The sequence below is a fragment of the Oncorhynchus tshawytscha genome, linkage group LG16, assembly GCF_018296145.1.
Source record: "Oncorhynchus tshawytscha isolate Ot180627B linkage group LG16, Otsh_v2.0, whole genome shotgun sequence".
In the NCBI taxonomy this organism is placed as follows: Eukaryota; Metazoa; Chordata; class Actinopteri; order Salmoniformes; family Salmonidae; genus Oncorhynchus; species Oncorhynchus tshawytscha.
The window spans coordinates 31,603,829-31,629,655 of NC_056444.1; positions in this window are offsets into that span (position 1 = coordinate 31,603,829).

Here is a 25,827-nt window from a genome sequence, read left to right on the forward strand (position 1 = left end):
CCAGAGGTGACTCAAACGATGTCAATGTGGGGAAGGGTACTAAAACATTTCTGCAGCATTGAAGGTCCCCAAGAACATAGTGGCTTCCATAATTCTTAAATGGAAGAAGTTTGGAACCACCAAGACCCTTCCTAGAGCTGGCCGCCCAGCCAAACTGGGCAATCGGGGAGAAGGGCCTTGGTCAGGGAGGTGACCAAGAACCTGATGGTCACTCTGACAGTGCTCCAGAGTTCCTCTGTGGAGATGGGAGAATGTTCCAGAAGGACAACCATCTCTGCAGCACTCCACCAGTCAGGCTTTATGGTAGCGTGACCAGACTGTAGCCACTCTTCAGTAAAAGGCACATGACAGCCCACTTAGAGTTTTTCAAAAGGCACGGAAAGGACTCTGACAAGAGAAACACTATTATTTGTTCAAATGAAACCAAGATTTAACACTTTGGCCTGATAGCCAAGTGTCATGTCTGGAAGAAACCTGGCACCATCCCTACAGTGAAGCATGATGGTGGCAGTATCATGTTGTGGGGATGTTTCTCAGCGGCAGAAACTGGGAGACTAGTCAGGATCAAGGGAAAGATGAATGGAGCAAAGTACAGAGAGATCCTTGATGAAAACCTTCTCCAGAGCGTGGCGAAGGTTCGCTTTCCAACAGCAGTCCAACAGTCCCTAAGAACACAGTCAAGACTCTGAATGTCCTTCAGTGGCCCAGCCAGAGCCTGGACTTGAACACGATCGAACATCTCTGGAGAAACCTGAAAATAGCTGTGCAGCGACGCTCCCCATTCAACCTGACAGAGCTTGAGAGAATCTGCAGAGAGGAATGGGAGAAGCTCCCCAAATACAGGTGCGCCAATCTTAGAGGCATACCCAAGAAGACTCGAGGCTGTAATCACTGCCCAAAACTAACAATTTAATCAATTTTGAATTCAGGCTGTAAAACAACAAGTCAAGGGGTATATATACTTTCTGAAGGCACTGTAATCAAAACATCAAAACTGCTCACACACAACTGCTAACAATTATTTTTTTCTTCATCAGCACAGCAACAGCCCCCAAGACTAATGCTATCTGTGCCTGCTATCTGTCACTCAGACAGCCTAGGAAAACAAAGGGGTTTGGAAAGTGTAATGTATTCAAAGTGAATACAACAGAGCTGAATAGTATGTGAGAGAGGAGAGAGAGCTTCAAGTTGACCGTTCCTCTGAGACAACCCCCCAACCCCCTCCCCAGCAGATGTTCCTACAGACGTAAGGTGACAGTAATCAATACTGATTATTAAACTGGGAACGCCATCTCCGCATTGTGATTAATCTTCATTTGTCTGTTTGTTTACAGGACCTGGCTGGCCTCGTTTAGCTGTGAGAGAGATGACTCTCCTATTATCTCTTCCCTCAAACAACAGCAAAACACTGTCACTGTTAAAGATACACACTGATACACATTGATACTGTTAAAGATACACACTGACACTGTTAAAGATACACACTTTCACTGCTAAACACACACTGATACACACAGTCACTGTTAAAGATACATATTGATACACACTGATACACACAGTCACTGTTAAAGATACACATTGATACACACTGATACACACAGTCACTGTTAAAGATACACATTGATACACACAGTCACTGTTAAAGATACACATTGATACACACTGACACACTGTAACTGTTAAAGATTCACACTGACACACACTGTAACTGTTAAAGACACACACCGACAGAAACTATCACTGTCAAATATACACATTGATAAACGCTGATACACACTTTCACTGTAAAAGATACACACTAACACACGCTGAAACAGTGATACACACTGTCAGTGCTAAAGGTACAGTGTCACCGTTAGATACACACTGATACACATTCTCGCTGTTAAAGATACACACTGGTACACACTGTCACTGTTAAAGATACACACTCACTGTTAAAGATACACACTCACTGTAAAAGATGCATACTGATCCATACAGTCACTGTTAAATACACACACTGACACATTGTCACTGTTAAAGATACACACTGTCACAGGCCGGCTCATAGCCTGTGGCAAAAATGAGGGGACGCGAACAACAGGTGTAGGCCAATCAAAAAGGTTCCTCATTGTAAACCAAAACTATTAACTTTAAACAAAGAAAAAGGAATGAGGTGTGAAAGTATCATAATGTAAGGTGTATGTAAAGTGCAGGGATGCATGAATCTGTGTGTGTGAATGACTGAGTGAAAACTATGCAAAACTACAAAGGAACAAACAAAACAGGATCATACCTGGAGGAGCAGAGAGAGAGAGAAAGAGAGATTAGTGAAGCAGTTTAAATACCCTGGGCCCAGATGACTCCAATCACTAACGACCCTCTGCCTGCAGCAGGAACCGCCCCTGCACTGCAGAGGGGCCGTGACAACACTGATACATGCTGTAACTGTTAAAGATACACACTGAAACACACTGTCATTACTAAAGATACACACTGTCACCGTTAAAGATACACTGTCACTGTTGAATATACACACTATTACTATTAAAGATACACACTGTCACTGCAATACATACACACTGATAAACACAGTCACTGTTAAATATACAAATGGTTACACACTGATACACACGTCACTGTTAAAGATACACACTGATATACACTGTCAATGTTAAAGATACACACTGTCACTGCTAAACATACACACTAAACCACTGTCACTGTTAAAGATACACACTGTCACTGTTAAAGATACACACTAAACCACTGTCACTGTTAAAGATACACACTGTCACTGCTAAAGATAAATACTGATACACAAGTATACCAACTTTCACTTGTAGAGATACACACTGATACACAAGTATACCAACTTTCACTGTTAAAGATACACACTGTCACTTTTAAAGATACTCGCTGATATACACTGATACACACTGCCACTGTTAAAGATGCACACTGATACACACAGTCACTGTTAAAGATGCACACTGATACACACAGTCACTGTTAAAGATACACACTGATACACACCCTTACTGTTAAAGATACACAATGTCACTGTTAAAGATCCACATTGATAAACAATGTCACTGTAAAACATACACACTGCTACACACGGTCACTTATAAAGATACTCGCTGATATACACTGATACACACTCTCACTGTTAAAGATACACACTGATACACACGGTCACTGTTAAAGATACACATTGATAAACAATGTCACTGTAAAATATACACACTGATACACACTTATACACACTGTCACTGTTAAATATACACACTGATACACACTGTTAAAGATACACACCGCCAGAGGCTCTGGCAGCGCTGGACAGAGGAGCTCTGGCGCCTCTGGACTGAGGGGCTCTGGCGCCTCTGGACTGAGGGGCTCTGGCGCCTCTGGACTGAGGGGCTCTGGCGCCTCTGGACTGAGGGGCTCTGGCACCTCTGGACAGGCGGGAGACTCCGACAGTGCTGGAGAGGAGGAAGGCTCTGGCAGCGCTGGACAGAGGGGCTCTGGCGGCTCTGGACTGTGGGGCGGAAACTCTGGTAGCACCGAACAGGCGGGAGCACCTGTATTGATGGGACGGAGAGACAGCCTGGTGCGGGGTGCCGGCACTGGTGGTACTGGACTGGGGACACGCACCTCAGGGTGAGTGCAAGGAACAGGACACAGCGGGTTGTGAAGGTGTACTGGAGACCTGGTGTGGATAGCCGGCATCAAATCTTCCGGAACTCTAACACAAGTTTCAGGCTGAGTACGAGGAACTGACACAGGTGGCATCGGACAGCTAACATGCTCCTCAGGGCGAATGCCGTGCATACTACGCCAAACCAACAGCTCTCTCTCTTCACTCTCCTCCAATTCCATCAACAACTCCTCGAATGTCTCATCATCTTCCATCCGTTCACTCTCCTCCAATCTGTCCAATATCTCCTCGACCCTCTCAGACTCAGCCCTCCACTTCGCCGACAGCTCTGATTCCATCCATGGCTCCTTACGGTAAACAGGGGGAGTTGGCTCAGGTCTGACTCCTGACACTGCCACACTCTCCCTGTGCCTCCCCCCAATAATTTTTTGGGGCTGTCTCTCAGGCTTCCTACCGAGCCGCCGTGCTCGTTTCGCCAACCTCATTCTCCTGTAACCCTCCTTACACTGCTTCAGCGAATCCCAGACGGGCTCCGGCACTCTCTCTGGGTCGAGCGCCCATCTGTCTATCTCTTCCCAAGTTGTATAGTCCAGATAATGCTGCCTCTCCTGCTGCTGCTGTTGCCTCTGCTGCCGCTTCCTCTGCTGCTTCTGTTGCTTCTCCCGCTGCTGCTTCTGTTGCTTCTCCCGCTGCTGCTTCTGTTGCTTCTCCCGCTGCTGCTTCTGTTGCTTCTCCCGCTGCTGCTTCTGTTGCTTCTCCCTGCTGCTGCTTCTGTTGCTTCTCCCTGCTGCTGCTGCTTCTGTTGCTTCTCCCGCTGCTTCTCCTGCTGCTGCTTCTGTTGCTTCTCCCGCTGCTGCTTCTGTTGCTTCTCCCGCTGCTGCTTCTGTTGCTTCTCCCGCTGCTGCTTCTGTTGCTTCTCCTGCTGCTGCTTCTGTTGCTTCTCCCGCTGCTGCTTCTGTTGCTTCTCCCGCTGCTGCTTTTGCTGCTGCTGCTGTTGCTCCTGCTGTTGCTGCTGCCGCTGTCTGTTACCACGCCGCTTGGTCCTTGGCTGGTGGGTGATTCTGTAATGGTTTTCCTCCTCTTCGTCTGAAGAGGAGAGGCGAGAAGGATCGGAGGACCAATATGCGGCGTGGTAAGTGTCCATGTTTTTTTTTTAAACACATAAACTGAACACTCCATACAAAACAAGAAATGTAACGTGAAAACCGAAAACAGTACCATGTGGTGTAAAACACAGACACGGAAACAATCACCCACAAACAGTGAAACCCAGGCTACCTAAGTATGATTCTCAATCAGAGACAACTAACGACACCTGCCTCTGATTGAGAACCATACTAGGCCGAACACAGAAAAACAACCTAGACACGTAAAACAGAATGCCCACCCAGCTCACGTCCTGACTAACACTAAAACAAGGAAAACACAAAATAACTATGGTCAGAACGTGACACACTGTTAAAGTTACACACTTATACACACTGACAATGTTAAAGATACACAGAGATACACAATTATACTCACTTTCAATGTTAAACACCCTAATACACATTTTTACATGCTGATACACACTGATACACACTGTCAGTGCTAAAGGTACACACTTTCACCATTAGATACACACTAATACACAAGTATACAAACTGTCACTATTAAAGATACACACTGATACACACTGTTACTGTTAAATAAATATCCACACTGTCACTGTTAAATATACACACTGATACACACTTTCACTGCTAAAGATACGCACCGATACACACTGTCACAGTTAAAGATACACACTGATACACACTGTCACTGTTAAAGAAACACATTGATACACACCGTCACTGTTAAATATTCACACTGTCACTTTTAAATATACACACTGATACACACTCTCACTGTTAAAGAAACGCACTGATACACACTGTCCCTTTAAAAATGCACACTGTCACTGTTAAATATACACACTGATACACACTTTTACTGTTAAAGATACTCTGATACACACTGTCACTGTTAAAGATGCAAACTGATACACACTGTCACTGTTGATTATGTACACTGATACACACTGTCACTGTTAAATATACACACTGATACACACTGTCAATGTTAAATATACACTCTGATAAACACTTTCACTGTTAGAAATCCACACTGATACATACTGTCACTGTTAAAGATACCAAGTGATACACACTAAAACACAATGTCACTGTAAAAGAAATACATTGATACATACTGATACACAATGTCACTGTTAAAGATACACACCAACAGAAATTGTCACTGTTAAATATACACATTGATAAACGCTGATACACTCTTTCAATGTAAGAGATACACTCTCATACACATTTAAACACGCTGAAACACACGGTCAGTGCTAAAGGTACACTCTGTCACCGTTACATACACACTGTATACAAACTGTCACTCTTAAAGATACACACTGATACACACTATCACTTTTAATGATACTCGCTGATATACACTTATACACACTGTCACTGTTAAAGATACACAATGATACACACTGTCACTGCAATACATACACACTGATACACACAGTCACTGTTAAAGATACACATTGATACACACTGATACACATGGTCACTGTTAAAGATACACACTGATATACACTCACTATTAAAGACACACACTGAACCACTGTTAACGATGCGCACTGATACACAGTTTTCACTGTTAAAGATACACACTGATACACAATGATACACACGGTCACTGTTAAAGATACACACTGTCACTGTTAAAAATACACAATGATATACAGTGTCACTGTTAAAGATACACTCTGTCATTTTTAAATATGCACACTGATGCACACGTTCACTGTTAAAGATACGCACTGATACACACTGTCACTGTTAAATATACACACTTTCACTGTTAAAGATACACACTGTCATTGTAAAAGATGCAAACTGATACACACTCATACACACTGTAAATATACACATTTATACAGACTGTCACTGTTAAAGATACACACTGACACACACTGATACCCACTTTCACTGTTAAAGATACACACTGATACACACTTTCACTGTTAAAGATACACACGGTCACTCTTAAAGACACACACCGATACACACATATACACACTGTCACTGTTAAAGATACACACTGATACATACTGTCACTGTTAAAAATACACACAGATATACACCGTCACCGTTCAAAATGCACAATGATACATACTGATAAATACTGTCACTGTTAAAGATACACACGGTCACTGTTAAATATACACACTGATCCACACTGTCACTGTTAAAGATACACATTGATTCACACTGATACACACTGTCACCGTTAAAGATACACACTGATACATACTGATTCACACTGTCACTGTTAAAGATACACAATTGTACACACAGTCACTGTTAACCACCTGGGGGCAGCCCATCAGGAAGTCCAGGATCCAGGTGCAAAGAAAGGTGTTCAGTCCCAGGGTCCTTAGCTTAGTGATGAGTTTGGAGTGCACTATGGTGTTGAACGCTGAGCTGTAGTCAATGAACAGCGTTCTCATGATGGTTTACCTTACCAGGAAATATGACTCAAATGTATCTCTGATTCCAGATCAGTGCCTTCAAAAACATGATTGCCTTTAAAACTGGGACGTACACTACATGACCAAAAGTATGTGGACACCTGCTAGTCGAACATCTCAATCCAAAATCATAGGCATCAATATTGAGTTGGTCCCCCCTTTGCTGCTATAACAGCCTCCAATCTTCTGGCGCCATGTTGAAAGTCACTGAGCTCTTCAGTAAAGCCATTCTACTGACAATGTTTGCCTATGGAGATTGCATGTCTGTGTGCTCGATTTTATACGCCTGTCAGCAACGGGTGTAGTTGAAATAGCTGAATCCACTCATTTGAAGGAGTGTACACATACTTTTGTATACAGTACATAGTGTATGTATGGGAGAGAGGGGAAACAGAAAACAGAGTAATAGTGTGTCATAACATTCTGCTTCTCTCTCTCTTTCTGTGTTAATCATCTGCCCTCAATGGACACATGGAAATACATTTTTCAAGTGGCACATCTATAAATGTGTCTGATAATGGCTTTTCCGTATAATGAAAAATATTTATTTTGTTATTGTTTTTTAACAAACAGAATCTTGGATGCTTGATAGATATTCATCATACTGGAAACTTTATGAACAACTGCAAAATAAGAAATTGATCATTTGAAAAGTATTCAATTTATCTTAAGGTGGAGAAATATCCCTGCCTGTGGCAGCTATGAACAGGCTAAAAGACATACAATTGATTTGCAAATGTATATAAAAAACTGATTTCACATTTACATAAGTATTCAGACCCTTTACTGAGTACTTTGTTGAAGCACCTTTTGCAGCGATTACAGCCTCAAGTCTTCTTGGGTATGATGCTACAAGCTTGGCACACTATTTGGGGAGTTTCCATTCTTCTCTGCGGATCCTCTCAAACTCTCTCAGATTTGAAGGGGAGCATTGCTGCAGAGCTATTTTCAGGTCTCTCCAGAGATGTTTGATCGATCGGGTTCAAGTCCAGGCTCTGGCTGGGCCACTCAAGGACATACAGAGAGTTGTCCCGAAGCCCCTCCTGGGTTGTCTTGGCTGTGTATGCTGCCACCACCATGGTTCACCGTAAGGATGGTGCTAGGTTTCCTCCAGATGTTGGTTTCATCAGACCAGAGAATCTTGTTTCTCATAGTCTGAGAGTCTTTAGGTGCCTTTTGGCAAACTCCAAGCTGACTGTCATGTGCCTTTTACTGAGGAGTGGCTTCCGTCTGGCCACTCAACCATAAAGGCCTGATTAGTGTAGTGCTGCAGAGATGGCTGTCCTTCTGGAAGGTTTCCCCATCTTCACAGAGGAACTCTGGAGCTCTGTCAGAGTGACCATCGGGTTCTTGGTCACCTCCCTGACCAAGGCCCTTCTGCCCCAATTACTCAGTCTACTGGGTGGTCAGTCCTGGGAAGAGTCTTGGTGGTTCCAAACTTCTTCCATTTAAGAATGACAGAGGCCACTGTGTTTTTGGGGACTTTCAATGCTGCAAAAATGTTTTAGTACTCTTCCCCAGATCTGTGAATCGACACAATCCTGTCTCTGAGCTCTTTGGATTCCTTCGACCTCACGGTTTGGTTTTTGCTCTGACATGCACTGTCAACTGTGGGACCATATATAGACAGGTCTGTGCCTTTCCAAATCATGTCCAATCAATTGAATTTACCACAGGTAGACTCCAATAAAGTTGTAGAAACATCTAAAGGAGGAGCTCAATTTCGAGTTTCATAGCAAAGGGTCTGAATACTTATGCAAATAAGGTATTTTAGTTTTTTACTTATTAATACATTTGCTAACATATCTAAACACCTGTTTTTGCTTCATCATTATGAGGTATTGTGTGTAGATTGATGAGGAAAATGGTTTAGCAATTTTAGAATAAGGTTGTAAAGTAACAAAAGGTCTGAATACTTTCTGAATGCACTGTATGTGTTCCGAAATGGCACAATATTTCCTTTAATGTTCACTAATTTTGACCAGAGCCCATTAGGAATAGGGTGCTATTTCAGATGCAGCCATAAAGGAGGATAAGAAAGGGCTAATGGAACTAGCAGGGCAAAGTAGAGCAGTTAGTCTGGGCAGCGTCAGAGTGCTGACATGGTGGAGGTCGAAGCAGAGCCATATTACTGACTGATTCTGTTTTGATGAGACAGTTACATACACTCAATTAGGGAATTACACCAGCCTTCACCAAGGATCTTCAGAATAAGAATCAAATAAGAACATGATAAAGAGTCCCAGTGTCCTCTATGGTAAGACATCGTGAATGAGTTCAGCGTAATGGGGTTATACATTTAAAAGGAAGCGCACAGAGGGGGGGGATAGAGACAGAGAGCGAAAGGGTCCTTATTAGGTTAATGTTTGACGGATTCGTTTATTAGGTTTCACCTTAGTGTAATTTGGTATCAAATTGGATGACAATTCATTAGGTGAGTGTGATGTCTGCTGGTTCTCCAGTGTTCAGGATCAGTCTGCTGAATTACAGCTGCAGTGAGGGTCCCTGACCCCTGGGTAGGGCTGTAGTCAGGGGCCCCTGGTGCTAATGGAAGTGGAGAGCTAGAAGAGGAAGAGACGGGGGAAAGCTGTCACACTGTAGTTAGCATTAGGCCCAGACGACTCTAAACCTGGACCAAAGAGCAATATGGGGGGAGTGGTGAAAATCAGGCAAATGTTCTTAAGGCGGAAATTGAGCGAGAAAATGAGTTAGAATGCATGCCTAATACATTGTTTCATTGTAGGTAGTATGCTGGTATGGATGTTGGAGCAGAACCATAATCAGTTCACCTCACCTGTGTGGGAATGATACTTCCATAGTGTAATGTTGTTATGTTATTGTCATTGGTGGTGAATATGATATTATTACATGTTTACAGCATGAAAGCAGTGGAACAGTGCAGACTGTCTCACATTAGAGGAACTGCTGAGCTTTATTAGTGCTGCATGGCCCGGCCCAAAACTCCCCTTGGCTCCAGGGCATGCTGAAAGTGGTGTGGTATTTAGAAACAGGTTCTTTGGCACATACAGTATCGCCCCTAGACGTCTAGCATTTAGTTCCAAGCCAAGTGTGGGGAACATAGGTCTGTCATAGGCTCTGTCCCAAATGGGACCCTACTTCCTTTTTGAAACATTACAAATGTTCTTTTTTAAATTTTAAAACATACAAACTACCCAGAGTTAAGCCGCTCAACATTTACATTACATTCAGTCATCTAGCAGATACTCTCATCCAGAGTGACCCACAGGAGCAACCAGGGCCAAGTGCCCCGCCCAAGGGCACGTCGTCAGATCTCTCGCCAAGTCAAATCGGGGACCCGAACCAGCTAACCCATTTGGCCCTGGTCAAAAGTAGTGCACAATAACGGGAAACGCGTGCCATTTGGGATGCACATCGAGTCCACTGAGACTCTGGTTGGCTGCCCCAGCTCCGTACTTAATAACTGCCTTTCTAGTGTCTACACTGACTGACATTTAAAAATATTTGCTAATAGATTTTAACCAAAGTACAATGTTTATAAATGGATATAATTTAATCCATGCACGGCACAAACAAGTCTTGTCTTTTTACTGTCACAAAACATTATTTTCTTCACCATGTTTTAAATATACAGTTGAAGTCGGAAGTTTACATACACTTAGGTTGGAGTCATTAAAACTCTGATTTCAACCACTCCACAAATTTCTTGTCAACAAACTATAGTTTTGGCAAGTCGGTTAGGACATCTACTTTGTGCATGACACAAGTAATGTTTCCAACAATTGTTTGTATCACAATTCCAGTGGGTCAGAAGTTTACATACACTAAGTTGACTGTGCCTTTAAACAGGTTGGAAAATTCCAGAAAAGGATGTCATGGCTTTAGAAGCTTCTGAAAGGCTAATTGACCTCATTTGAGTCATGTATGTATTGGATGGATGTATTTCAAGGCCTACCTTCAAACTCAGTGCCTCTTTGCTTGACATCATTGGAAAATCAAAAGAAATCAGCCAAAAAATTGTATACCTCCACAAGTCTGGTTCATCCTTGGGAGCAATTTCCAAACGCCTGAAGGTACCACATTCATCTGTACAAACAATAGTGCGCATGTATAAACACCATGGGACCACACAGCCGTCATACCGCTCAGGAAGGAGAGGCGTTCTGTCTCCTAGAGATGAACGTACCTTGGTGCGAAAAGTGCAAATCAATCCCAGAACAACAGCAAAGAACCTTGTGAAGATGCTGGAGGAAACAGGTACAAAAGTATCTATATCTACAGTAAAATGAGTCCTATATCGACATAACCTGAAAGGCCACTCAGCAAGGAAGAAGCCACTGCTCCAAAAACGCCATAAAAAAGCCAGACTACGGTTTGCAACTGCACATGGGGACAAAGATCATACTTTTTGGAGAAATGTTCTCTGGTCTGATGAAACAGATATATAGTTGTTTGGCCATAATGACCATTGTTATGCTTGGAGGAAAGGAGGCTTGCAAGCTGAAGACACCATCCCAACCGTGAAGCACGGGGGTGGCAGCATATGGGGGTGCTTTGCTGCAGGAGGGACTGGTGCACTTCACAAAATAGATGGCAACATGAGGAAGGAATATTATGTGGATATATTGAAGCAACATCTCAAGACATCAGTCAGTAAGTTCAAGCTTGGTCACAAATGGGTCTTCCAAATGAACAATGATCCCAAGCATACTTCCAAAGTTGTGGCAAAATGGCTTAAGGACAACAAAGTCAAGATATTGGAGTGGCCATCACAAAGCCCTGACCTCAATCCTATAGAAAAGTTGTTGGCAGAACTGAAAAGCATGTGCGAGCAAGGAGGCCTACAAACCTGACTCAGTTACACCAGCTCTGTCAGGAGGAATGGGACAAAATTCACCCAACTTATTGTGGGAAGTTTGTGGAAGGCTACCCGAAACATTTGACCCAAGTTAAACTATTTAAAGGCAATGCTACCAAACACTAATTGAGTGTATGTAAACGTCTGATCCACTGGGAATGTGATGAAAGAAACAAAAGCTGAAATAAATTATTCTCTCTACTATTCTATTCTACTATTCTGACATTTCACATTCTGAAAATAAAGTGGTGATCCTAACTAACATAAAACAGGGATTTTTTTTTACTAGGATTAAATGTCAGGAATTCTGAAAAGCTGAGTTAAATGTATTTGGCTAAGGTGTATGTAAACTTCCGACTTCAACTGTATATACACTGCTCAAAAAAATAAAGGGAACACTTAAACAACACAATGTAACTCCAAGTCAATCACACTTCTGTGAAATCAAACTGTCCACTTAGGAAGCAACACTGATTGACAATAAATTTCACATCCTGTTGTGCAAATGGAATAGACAACAGGTGGAAATTATAGGCAATTAGCAAGACACCCCCAATAAAGGAGTGGTTCTGTGGGTGGTGACCATAGACCACTTCTCAGTTCCTATGCTTCCTGGCTGATGTTTTGGTCACTTTTGAATGCTGGCGGTGCTTTCACTCTAGTGGTAGCATGAGACGGAGTCTACAACCCACACAAGTGGCTCAGGTAGTGCAGCTCATCCAGGATGGCACATCAATGCGAGCTGTGGCAAGAAGGTTTGATGTATCTGTCAGCGTAGTGTCCAGAGCATGGAGGCGCTACCAGGAGACATCAGGAGACGTGGAGGAGGCCGTAGGAGGGCAACAACCCAGCAGCAGGACCGCTACCTCCAGCCTTTGTGCAAGGAGGAGCAGGAGGAGCACTGCCAGAGCCCTGCAAAATGACCTCCAGCAGGCCACAAATGTGCATGTGTCTTCTCAAACGGTCAGAAACAGACTCCATGAGGGTGGTATGAGGGCCCGACGTCCACAGGTGGGGGTTGTGCTTACCGCCCAACACCGTGCAGGACGTTTGGCATTTGTTAGAGAACACCAAGATTGGCAAATTCGCCACTGGCTCCCTGTGCTCTTCACAGATGAAAGCAGGTTCACACTGAGCACATGTGACAGACGTGACAGAGTCTGGAGACGCCGTGGAGAACGTTCTGCTGCCTGCAACATCCTCCAGCATGACCGGTTTGGCGGTGGGTCAGTCATGGTGTGGGGTGGCATTTCTTTGGGGGGCCGCACAGTCCTCCATGTGCTCGCCAGAGGTAGCCTGACTGCCATTAGGTACCGAGATTAGATCCTCAGACCCCTTGTGAGACCATATGCTGGTGCGGTTGGCCCTGGGTTCCTCCTAATGCAAGAGGAAGGCATTGATGCTATGGACTGGCCCGCCCGTTCCCCAGACCTGAATCCAATTGAGCACATCTGGGACATCATGTCTCGCTCCATCCACCAACGCCACGTTGCACCACAGACTGTCCAGGAGTTGGCGGATGCTTTAGTCCAGGTCTGGGAGGAGATCCCTCAGGAGACCATCCGCCACCTCATCAGGAGCATGCCCAGGCGTTGTAGGGAGGTCATACAGGCACGTGGAGGCCACACACACTACTGAGCCTCATTTTGACTTGTTTTAAGGACATTACATCAAAGTTGGATCAGCCTGTAGTGTGGTTTTCCACTTTGATTTTGAGTGTGACTCCAAATCCAGACCTCCATGGGTTGATAAATTTGATTTCCATTGATAATTTTTGTGTGATTTTGTTTTCAGCACATTCAACTATGTAAAGAAAAAATTATTTTAATAAGAATATTTCATTCATTCAGAACTAGGATGTGTTATTTTAGTGTTCCCTTTATTTTTTTGAGCAGTGTATATATGTCACATAATGTCAAGAAAAAATGTCACTATTGGGTTGATAGAATCCAAATGTTTCAGTGATGTTGTATATTTGTCTCTTTTTATGCAGCAGGGGACATATTGAAATCAATAAACATAGAAATGTTGATTCTAAAAGATTACACACGGCACACTGTGAAACTGCAGTGGAACACAATTCTACCTGTTTTTGGTATTCTATGTTATTTTTATGTTAATGCTATGTGATTTATTGATGGGGTGGAATCTCTTAGGTAGGAGCATCAACATAAAGCCCCTCGTACATTGTGGAAAAAAATGAATGGATCGTTGGATCAAAAAAACCTTTTAACTACACAATTCTACACAATTCTCCTATCATTTTCAACTTGGATGGCAGATATCTATCTGCATGTGTTACAGTTTTTACAAAATCTAATTATATGAAGCAGAGCCAGACACCCAAAGAGAGATACTCGATGTGTCACACCACATCCTGCGGGTGTGTAGAAACTCAAAGCCAGGTTAAATTTAGAGTGATAAGCGGATGTGTGCCCTGTCACTCAACCTGATATTCTCCATTACTTTACAATACACTTTCCATCAGCAGACAGAGAGACTGGAAAGACAGACAGACACATCAGGAGGGAGGATTTGCCTGGAAACGGGCTGAGCGCGTACTATTTCCACCTTCATTCCACCACAGGATTGTTGGGGATTAGTGACCGGTGATGGGATGTAATGTGTCCGATCCGGGCCTCAGGCTGCACTCCCCTGAAGCTGTGATGAGCACAGTATCCATGAGAAAACCTACAGCAGAGAGAGAGAGACAGAGAGATAGAGAGAGAGAGAGCTCGACAGAACAAGATTGGGAGAGAGAGACTGTAAAGACTGCAGGGGGAAACTTTTCTACCACCACTGATGCTGAGCTTTGCTTTGTCCGGACAAAGAGGCATGGAGGGCTTAGGGCTAGCTGCTGAGCATCCTGCTGCTGCTGAGTTCTGGGTCTGTTTCAGCACAGCACCATCCAACTGCCACAGAGAGAGACAGAGAGAGAGAGAGAGACAGGCAGAGAGATTAGGGAGATGGGTTTTGGAAACTGCTGGGGGGGTTATCCAAACGGTGGGAGTTAAGGGGAAACAGTAAGCAGTATGGCTTATCAAGAGGAGAAGATTAATCTAGCCCTGAAAACAGTTTTCTAAGGGAGGGAAGACTGAGTAAAGCCTTGTTGTAGAGAGAGACCGTTCCCCTCTGTGGACCACTGTGTGGATGGAGAAGTGATGGAAATGGAGTTGGGAATGGGAACAAGGCCAGGAATGATTGGCAGGTTCTGACTGATGAAGTAAATAACCAAGGCAGTAGCCATGTCTTAAATGACACCCAATTCCCTGTGTAGTGCAGTACTTAATAGTGCACTTCATAGGAAAAAAGGTGCTGTTTGGAACGAAACCAGAGTCTAGTTTAAACTAGCCACACCTAAAGAAACCCTCCAGCTTCATGATTTACTCAAGGGTTCTTCATGTGGTAGGTCCTGCATGTGCTCCGCTTCCAGATCTCAAAATATATTGAAGAAAAACATATAAAGCAACATGTAAAGTGTTGGTCCCATGTTTCATGTTTCATGAGCTGAAATAAAAGTTGTCAAAAATGTTCCAGATGCACGAAAAGCAAATTTTTCAAAAAATGTGTACACAAATTTGTTTACCTCCCTGTTAGTGAGCATTTCTACTTGCCAAGATAATCCATCCACCTGACAGGTGTGGCATATCAAGAAGATGATTAAACATCTTGATCATTATACAGGTGCACCTTGTGCTAGGGAAAATGAAAGGCCACTCTAAAATGTGCAGTTTTGTCACACAACATGATGCCAAAGATGTCTAAGAAATTAGCATTTGACTGCAGGAATGCCCACAAGAGCTGCCTATTGCCTGCACTAACCATGGAACTGTGATGACACAGCCAAGTATTGCGTTAGATTTAAACGGTTGGTCTGCGCTCCGCTCCAAAACGATTTAATTGGCCTACATGTCTTTATATATATATTATCAACTGTTGTTACTACTGATCCTCAGCAACAACCACACGGCCATGAGGGCGTTTACAAAGGAAGCAAATGAAGGTACACAAAACAATGTAATTGAATGATAATTTAGACCTGAAGGGAACTAACAGTAAATTGGCAGTTGAATATGTGTGGTTATTAGGCCTACTGATGGTTGATACTGATAGTGCCGAATATTTAACATGATAGAAATCGGAAACAGAGAATGTCAGGGTAGCCTATAATTAAGACATTCGAGAGTGCCCATGGCTGCAAATTAAAAGGCCGTATAATATAAATTCTACTTAATGGCACAGCATTTCATAAAGTTTACTGTGTGGAAAGTGTTCTTTCTGCCTCATGGGAAAAAAATGTATAAATGCAGGATATTATTATTAGATTTATATTAGATTAAAAGCTGCATCAACAAAACATCTGTGCAACATGACAAAATCTGTTGAAGTGCAGGAAATTAGCTTGAAAACTGGTAAATGTTCTCTTTGATGCCAGGAGGCGGGACTTTAAAATGTTCTGTCCCAGGGCCGGAAACTTGGTTCATCCGACCATACACCTGTATGCTATTTTTCTCTCACTTGAGTTGTGTTCTAATTATGGGAAAAGGTGGTATCTAATCAGTTGTACAACTTAATGCATTCAACCCGAAATGTGTCTTCTACATTTAACCCAACCCCTCTGAATCAGAGAGGTGTGGGGGGCTGATTTAATCGATGTCATCAGCACCTTGGGAGCAGTTGTTGTTGGGCTTAACGACCTTGCTCAAGGGCAGAACGACAGATTTTGCCACATGCTGGCCCTGGGATTTGAACCAGTGACCTTTTGGTTACTGGCCCAACGCTTTTAACCGCTAGGCTCCCATTTTATGAAGGGGTCCCTGATGAATTTGCTATCACAAAAGGGGTCCCCAACCCTGCAAAGTTTGAGAACCCCTGATTTACTACACAGTATGAGGAGAGGAGGAGCTGCATGCTGTAGTTATGGAAGTGTGAATGATTTCTCCTCCCTGCAGTTATACATTATGAAAGTAATTACATGTTCACGCGTGGCTGATGTCTGTGTCAAAAACACCCTGGGCCTGGAGTGGAGGGCTGCCTTACTAAATAACACAATAATACCTCAAATCAAATGTATTGGTCACATACACATATTTAACAGATGTTATTGCGGGTGTAGCAAAATGCTATGTAGTGAACACATTTTGACCAGGGCCCAAAGGGCTCTATTCCTACATTGGGAATAGGGTCCTATTTGGGACACACAATCTGAGATGCTGAAGAGACGCTGGCTGGTTTGGGCCTGCTGTCTCCAGAGTCGCTCAATGAGAAGAGGGAAAGAGGAAATATTCTTATGATTTAAAATCATTTCATCTACCTACGTATATCATCACATCCACTGAGTCAGGTCAGGATAGACTAAGAGAGTCTGAGGCGTTGGCAGTTTGCGCTCTGGCATCAGTCACTTTCTGCAGTGTGCTGCGTATATCTCAATACTGTATAAATCTGAATTTCTGAGTTCTCCTAAGACCTTGGTGTTCTATGGATTCAACATCCCCCCTCTCATGTTAAATTGACAACTGATTTTGACACTTCAAAGAAACGATTCGGTGAAAAGAAAAACCTTTAAAGAGTATCATCAGAATATCATCCACTCTAAGTATGGAAGTGTTAAAGTGTGATTTTAAACACACATTTTCCCGTCTGTTTGACCGAAGGAACAGCTTACAAACCTTTGCTTCACTCCACCCACTCCCATGAACTACTGCACAACTCTGTTTATATTGTAATGCCATGGACACACAGCCTAAGGCTCAACCATTGTTTTGTGAAAGCAAACATCATTCCACTATCAGCCATTTGCATTGAGCTCGGGTGAAAAACCCAAATAACCCAATATTGTTGACAAATGCTCAATGATGATTCTTTCTAGCTAGCATAATGCTATTCTCTGTTTTCATCTTTTCAGTTAGCCAGGAGTTAGTCACATCTCTCTTTGATCGGAAAGGTTAAAAGCAGTTGTATTATTTCACGGTACATCGCTATGTGAAACTGTGCAGTGAAATATTTCTGTCTGCGATTGACTTGGTTTGCACATCAGTGCAAGACAGGTTTCCAACTGCAGGTGTGTAATAGACTGCAGGTGGGTAATAGACTGCAGGTGTGTAATCGACTGCCTTTTGCTACCACTGTCGTCGTCTCATTTTGGTTGAATAAGAAGCGTGAGGGCACATGTGGTTTGTTTAATGAAAGAAACAGTATGTCAGTTGAAGGTACAGAACAAGACCTGTAAAAAAATAACTATTTACTTAATTACTGCCAGCAGCAAACTGAGAGCAACGTAAAATAGTCTTAATGCGCCAACCTAGTTTGTCTTTAGTGAGACACTGATATAATACCTTTAGGCGTCTAACAGCACAATTTACACTTGCGAGTTGACAAGCAGGTGGCTGAAAATTAATTGGGACTCTAAGGGTGCAGATAGCAACAGTGTCAATGCCTCTGAGAGAGAGAAGGAGAGAAAGGGAAGAGAGAGTTAGAGAGATAGAGATGTGTGTCTTAAGTTATCTCTAGCCTGCAGCTTAATGGGAATGTTAAACACCACTAAACACTTCAAAGTGCGTTTGGTGGAGAGAGAAAGCCGTTTGCTGAAAATACCCTCTTTCACCGTCTGGCTGCAATAGAGGTAGTAGATCACCCTATTTTTGGTCTCCTCTCTATATTCCACCTTCCCAGATGTTGCTGAGACAAAAATACGTAGGAGTGGATTCAATCCATACTGCTGAAGTTCAGCGGTGAAATGTAAAGGTAATTTCCAATTGAGCCGACATACGCAGCGTTTACCATGACCGCGGTTACATTGCCTTTAAATTTCAATCACGCTGTAGTGTTGATATTCAGTGTTACAGATTTAATCCAGCCCTTACTCTTTTTTATTTTGTCTTCTTCAGTCATACAGGTGAAGAATCCATGTTCCATTAAAGACTGATTGCCTTGATGTCATTATTGTGACTTTAAAGATGATTGGTTTAGTGCCATTATGGTGACTGAGTGGATGGGGACTGACACTTAGGTTGCGTCCCAAATTACGCGCAATTTTCTATGTAGTGGGCAATTTTTTTGTGGGCTCTGGTCACTATCTATGGTCTCTGGTCAAAGATAGTGGACTATAAAGGGAATAAGGTGCCATTCGGGATGCACTTTTACTGTCAACGTTTTCCCAGACAGCTCATCCATCTGTCGCTGATAACCACATGTTGCAGAGTGATTGGTTATGTGCTCCATACCCCATTAAAGAGAAATCACTGTCAATCAAAAGTACCTGTACACTGACTGACTCCTGTTTGCTCTGTGTTGCAATCTCATCAGTGACAATTCTTCCTCACTTCTTCATGGACTTAGATTTTATTTAGGTAGTTCATGTAGACCATGTGTTCGCATGTTTGCATTAGAATATTCCAAAACATAATTGGTTGAAAGGGGAACAATATCATGTTATATAGTTCCCTTCATGTCATGGGGTAAAATGGTATAATGCATGAAATATGTATTTCAAAAGACATGAGCGACCTTTGAGGGCAAACACAAAGATTTAACAAGAGAACAAAGAGATGATGTCATACTGTTTTGGCCAGAGAGCGATACCCCCGAAGGCCAATATGCGGCCTGAGTCCAGGTCTCTCCACTCTAAAATGAAAGCATCCCATAACTCCATAGACAAAGGGCAGCACTCCCTATGAAAACATCAGTTAATGCTCCGTTCCGCTCAGGACCTCTGACTTTTCCTATAGGTCAAGTGTAGACCTGCCAAGAAAAAGCCTTTGAAAATTGGGGGATTGGTGTTTCAATCTGGGGACTGGATAAAATTGCAACTTCACAACATGAAAGGGAAAAAGCAGATGAGATGGACATGTGTCTCGTATATCATTGCCATGCAGATGGATCGTGGTCATCCTCCAGACATTCTGAAGGGGACATGGGATGTGTCCTAAACGGGACCCTATTCCCTATATAATACACTACTTTTGACCAGATCCCTATGGACCCTGGTCTAAATTAGTGCACTATAAAGGAAATAGGGTGTGGTTTGGGATACAACCACGTTGAATGAGGAAAACAAAAACCTGCCTCGAAGGTCAAGATGAAAATGGAATGTGTTCCCTGTGGTGAGAGTGGGAGTGGGGGCTGTCTTTATGAGCGAGAAATCCTCCTTCCAGGGGGTAACAGCTGTCTAGGGGGGTGAGGGAGGAGAGAGGAGAGAGGAGAGGGAGGAGAGGATGAGGGGATGAGGTGAGGTGAGGAGTAATAGCGACCCAACCTAAACCCTTCAACTTTTCCTGAAGAAAGCACTTTTTAATTCCAGACTCATCCTTCCTTGGGGAGGGGAATGTTATCAGGCAGCTGATTTTTTCCCTTCCTTTTCTCTCATGTTTTTTCTTCTCTCTCTCTCTCACTCCCCTCCAATGCATCTGCCACATGTGATAAGGCATACAAAAGTTACCTTTACAACGTTATTAAAACCATTTTCCCCCGGCGGGATGGAAATTATTATCACCCCTGGCCCACGGTCGCAGGTTAGCAGATAGCTCACCTCCACCTCCATCCTAGCTGCCATATCGGACAGGGTGATTCTTTGAGGCTTAGGGCTGGCTGGGTGGTTGAAGATTAGGTCTGTTGCCTAAACTGCTTAAATACCAAGAAAAAAATGAAAGGTGGGGAGGGAAGAGAAGAAGATAAAAAAGAGGGGGATAAATGAAAAGAGCAGGAGTCCTGACACCCACAATGAGGTGGAGGATGATAAGGGATCCAGTGACAGTTCTTCCTGCCTTTTCCTCTGTCTGGGACTGGGGCGCTGCCTGATGTGCCACCGCATTGTCAGGTAAAGGCCACAGAATAGCACAGTCTGTCTTTGCGAGAAAAGCAGTTCATTTAGACGTTCTATTTCTCATGGTATACCCTGTATTTCTTCAGGTTGTGTCATTGTAACAAGTTTGGTCTGTTGACTGTCATCTAATTTTATTGTCCTATAATTTAACAAAATTATGAGATCAGTTTAAGAGTGTGTTTTCCACACTCTTTATTTGTTCAGAGTTGTTTCATTGCAACAACATTACTCATTTTAATATCATTTAATTTAACAAAAAAGGATAGCAAGTCATTATGTAAAGGTTTTTATTTGTCTGAAACATTGTTGATTTCATAGCCAACTACAATATTTTCGACAATGCAGTGTTGTTGCCAAATGCCCCTCAGCATCATCTCTGTCTTGTAAAGATTATGATATCTGCAGCAGCCACTGGCATCTCCCCCTCACCTGCCCTTCACACCCCCATATACAGCCAATAAATGGTTTCTCCCTTCACACCCCCATCTATACTACAGCCAAGAAATGGTTTCTCCCTTATCCATGTACATCCAAGACATGGGGCACACTCCTCAGCTAAGGTAGAGAGGAAGAGAGAGGCTGTTTTTTCATAGTTTCGCCTACCAAGTGAGGATGGATTTTTGTATGGAGTTCAATGAGAGAGTGTAGAATTTGGTCAACAAAAATGTGTGGCTTATTGTCTAGGTGAGATTAATTTGATTGAATAGACATTTCGTAATGATTAAGTTGTTATGAGTGTATTGATTTAAGTAGGACACGCAACATCCCAGCAACTAAAAAAAACTATATATCATACTTACCTCGAGATGGCTATGCATATTCATGCTTGAGGCTAGTAGCATAGCATCTCTCTCTCCATTGAATACAGGTGATTGATGTCAACAACCCTCATCGAATATTCTAAAAAGGATTACAGTAAGGAGTTGTATCCACCAATCTGAAGAAATGATAGCCTAGACAGTTCACTGTGCCGCTTTGTGGAAAATGGCTCCCATTATTAGGGCGGAGAGACATGGGGCAGCAAGTAGCCTAGTGGTTAGAGCATTGGACTAGTAACCGAAAGGTTGCAAGATCGAATCCCCTAGCTGACAAGGTAAAAGTCTATTGTTCTGCCCCTGAACAAGGCAGTTAACCCACTGTTCTTAGGCTGTCATTGAAAATAAGAATGTGTTCTCAACTGACTTGCCTAGTTAAATAAAAGGAAAAAACATTAATGTGTCTTGTCAGTATATGGGGTGGCAGGGAGCCTAGTGGTTAGAGTGTTGGACTAGTAACTGAAAGGTTGCATGATCAAATCCCTGAGCTGACAAGGTAAAAATCTGCCTCTGAACTAGGCAGTTAAAACTGCTTACGGCTGAAATCCCGTTAATGGGATCGATTTGACAACAGCCAGTGAAAGTGCAGGGCGCCAAATTCAAATAACAGAAATCGCATAATTAAAATTGCTCAAACATGGGCCTCCTGGGTGGTTAAGGGTGCTGTACTGCAGCGCCAGCTGTGCCACCAGAGACTCTGGGATCGCGCCCAGGCTCTGTCGTAACCGACCAGGAGGTCCATGGGGCGACGCACAATTGGCCTAGCGTCATCTGGGTTAGGGAGGGTTTGGCCGGTAGGGAAATCCTTGTCTCATCGCACACCAGCGACTCCTGTGGCGGCCGGGCGCAGTGCGCGCTAACCAAGGTTGCCAGGTGCACTGTGTTTCCTCCGACACATTGGTGCGGCTGGCTTCCGGGTTGGATGGCGCTGTGTTAAGAAGCAGTGCGGCTTGGTTGGGTTGTGTATCGGAGGATGCATGACTTTCAAACTCTCCCGAGCCCGTACGGGAGTTGTAGCGATGAGACAAGATAGTAGCTACTAAACAATTGGATACCACGAAATTGGGGAGAAAAAGGGGTAAAAATAATAATAATAATAAATAAATAAAATTTCCTCAAACATACAAGTATTATACACCATTTTAAAGATAAACTTGTTGTTAATCCCACCACACTGTCCGATTTCAAAAAGGCTTTACGACGAAAGCATATCATGCGATTATGTTAGTTCAGCACCTAGTCACAGAAAAACACAGCCATTTTTCCAGCCAAAGAGAGGAGTCACAAAAAGCAGAAATAGAGATAAAATTAATCACTAACCTATGATGCAAAGGTTAGGACTTCATTATACACAATACATGTATTTTTTGTTCGATAAAGTTCATATTTATATCCAAAAACTCAGTTTAAATTGGCGCGTTATGTACAGTAATGTTTTGCTTCCAAAACTCCCGGTGATTTTGCAGAGAGCCAATTTACAGAAATACTCCTCATAAATTTGGATGAAAATACAAGTGTTATACATGGAATTAAAGATATACTTCTCCTTAATGCAACCGCTGTGTCAGATTTTAAAAAGTACAGCGGTCAGAGACCAAAACAAGCCATAAAGATACCCGCCATGTTGTGGAGTCAACAGAAGTCAGAAATGGCATTATAAATATTCACTTACCTTTAATGATCTTCATCGGAATGCACTCCCAGGAATCCCAGTTCCACAATATATGTTTGTTTTGTTCGATAAAGTCCATCATTTATGTCCAAATACCTCCTTTTTGTTCACACGTTTAGTTCACAAATCCAAATTCACAGGGTGCAGGCACTTAGTTCAGATGAAAGTTCCATTACAGTTCATAGAAACATGTCAAACGATGTATAGAATCAATCTTTAGGATGTTTTTATCATAAATATTCAATAATATTCTGCCATGATCTCTGACTCAAACAGCTCTTATTCCCCCCCCCCTTCACAGTAGAAGCCTGAAACAACGTTCTAAAGACTGTTGACATCTAGTGGAAGTCTTAGGACGTGCAACCGGACCACATTTTACACTGTATATTGGATAGGCAAAGACTTGAAAACCTACAAACCTCAGATTTCCCACTTCCTGGTTGGATTTTTTCTCAGGTTTTTGCCTGCCATATGAGTTCTGTTATACTCACATACATCATTCAAACAGTTTAAGAAACTTCAGAGTGTTTTCGATCCAAATCTACTAATAATATGCATATCTTAGCTTCTGGGCCTGACTAGCAGGCAGTTTACTCTGGGAACCTTATTCATCCAAGCTACTCAATACTGCCCCCCAGCCATAAGAAGTTAACCCACTGTTCCAAGGTCATCATTGAAAAACAGAATTTGTTCTTCATTGACTTGCCTAGTTAAATAAAGGTAAAATATCAATCTTTGAGTTGGTCTCCACCACCTAGCTCACGCAGCAAAGCTTCTCAATGAACAAAGAAATGTTTGGAGAAAAGAGGGGTTGAGCACTGGGATTTATGCTAATTCATTCCATCTACATGGGAAGTGTGGATTGCAGGCTATTACCAAATGCAATGCGGTCAGATGCTAGAAGCAACATTAGCCTAGCCATTAGCCCAAACAAAGAACCATGTTTCCATGATCCAGGTATACTTATGTGAGTGAGTATTTGAATTACATTTCATATGATTCAATACATAGTAACAAAGTGTGCTCCATTTAAAGTAGAGTGCAATAATTAACTTTACTACATTACACAAAACATTTTATAATTTTGAGACTACAGCAAATAGGTTGTTTGCTATGTTAATAAACAACTGGTTGTCAACAGCCTTGTGGCTATTGTAGTATTTTGAGTGTAGAAAAACAGGGATCTCTAAAGTTGTCCCAGGTGAGGCAGGCACCATGCAAGGGAGGGCCAACGGTACCTAGTTGGTCTAGAGAACTCACCCATGGTCTCTCCCTTCATAACCCATCTATACTACAGCCAAGAGATGGTTTCTTCCATTCAGTCCCCATGCACAGCTAAGAGATGGATTCTCCCATTCAGTCCCCATGCACAGCCAAGAGATGGTTTATCCCATTCAGTCCCCATGTACAGCCAAGAGATTGTTTCTCCCATTCAGTCCCCATGTACAGCCAAGAGATGGGTTATCCCATTCAGTCCCCATGTACAGCCAAGATATGGTTTATCCCATTCAATCCCCATGTACAGCCAAGAGATTGTTTCTCCCATTCAGTCCCCATGTACAGCCAAGAGATGGTTTATCCCATTCAGTCCCCATGTACAGCCAAGAGATGGTTTATCCCATTCCTCCTTTGTTTCCCTTTGACCCTTAACAGTTGAGTGTTGACAGGTTTAGTTGTAGGGGTTAAAGTGGAACTGACAGCATTTTAAATATTTTGCAGATATGAAACAAACAATCAAAATATCAGTAAAAAATATAAAATTCCCAGTTTATGCTACAAAACCAACTTTATAAGAGGTTTTAAAAATAGGTTCTGTTTGACTCTACATTTGATGACGTACACTAAGGCATTGTTGGCAGAATAGAGGTATGCCGTTCAATGCATGATCAATATAATTCCCCAACACATTTCTTAGTCCAAAAAATATTGCTATCAGGTTGTAAATCACAGCTGGCCTGGTACATTTTTTGCTGCCTCTATACAGGATGCACTGTTTCAGTATCAATGACTGAATATTTTTGACGATTGTAACTAAGGCTGGGAATGTCAATACAATCAAACTAGCAAGGGCAATGATCACAAGTCAGTCATAATGTGGCTAATAGGCTAGTGTATCTATGTCGCAAGCTAAAAACTCGGAGCTTAATGTTAGTTAGCTGTGTGATGTCATTGGAGGAGTGGGTGAGTGACTGACTTTTCCCCCTTATATCGTTTTTGGTGGCTATACACAGCTGAACGACTGTTAATCAGTTAGCATATCTCTTGTGTTCGAAAATTCCCTCTTGCTAACTACTCCGATTTCGGAGTACACCCGTTTGAGTGTGCCAGAGCATAGAACAACTGATCAATTTTACGAACTTGCAATACCCGCTGAAAATGACCGGTATCAGTAAACCTAGACAACAAAAAAAGAGTTAATCACTAATGCTCTAGATAACATGTAAACAGCCTAGCTAACATGCTCTACT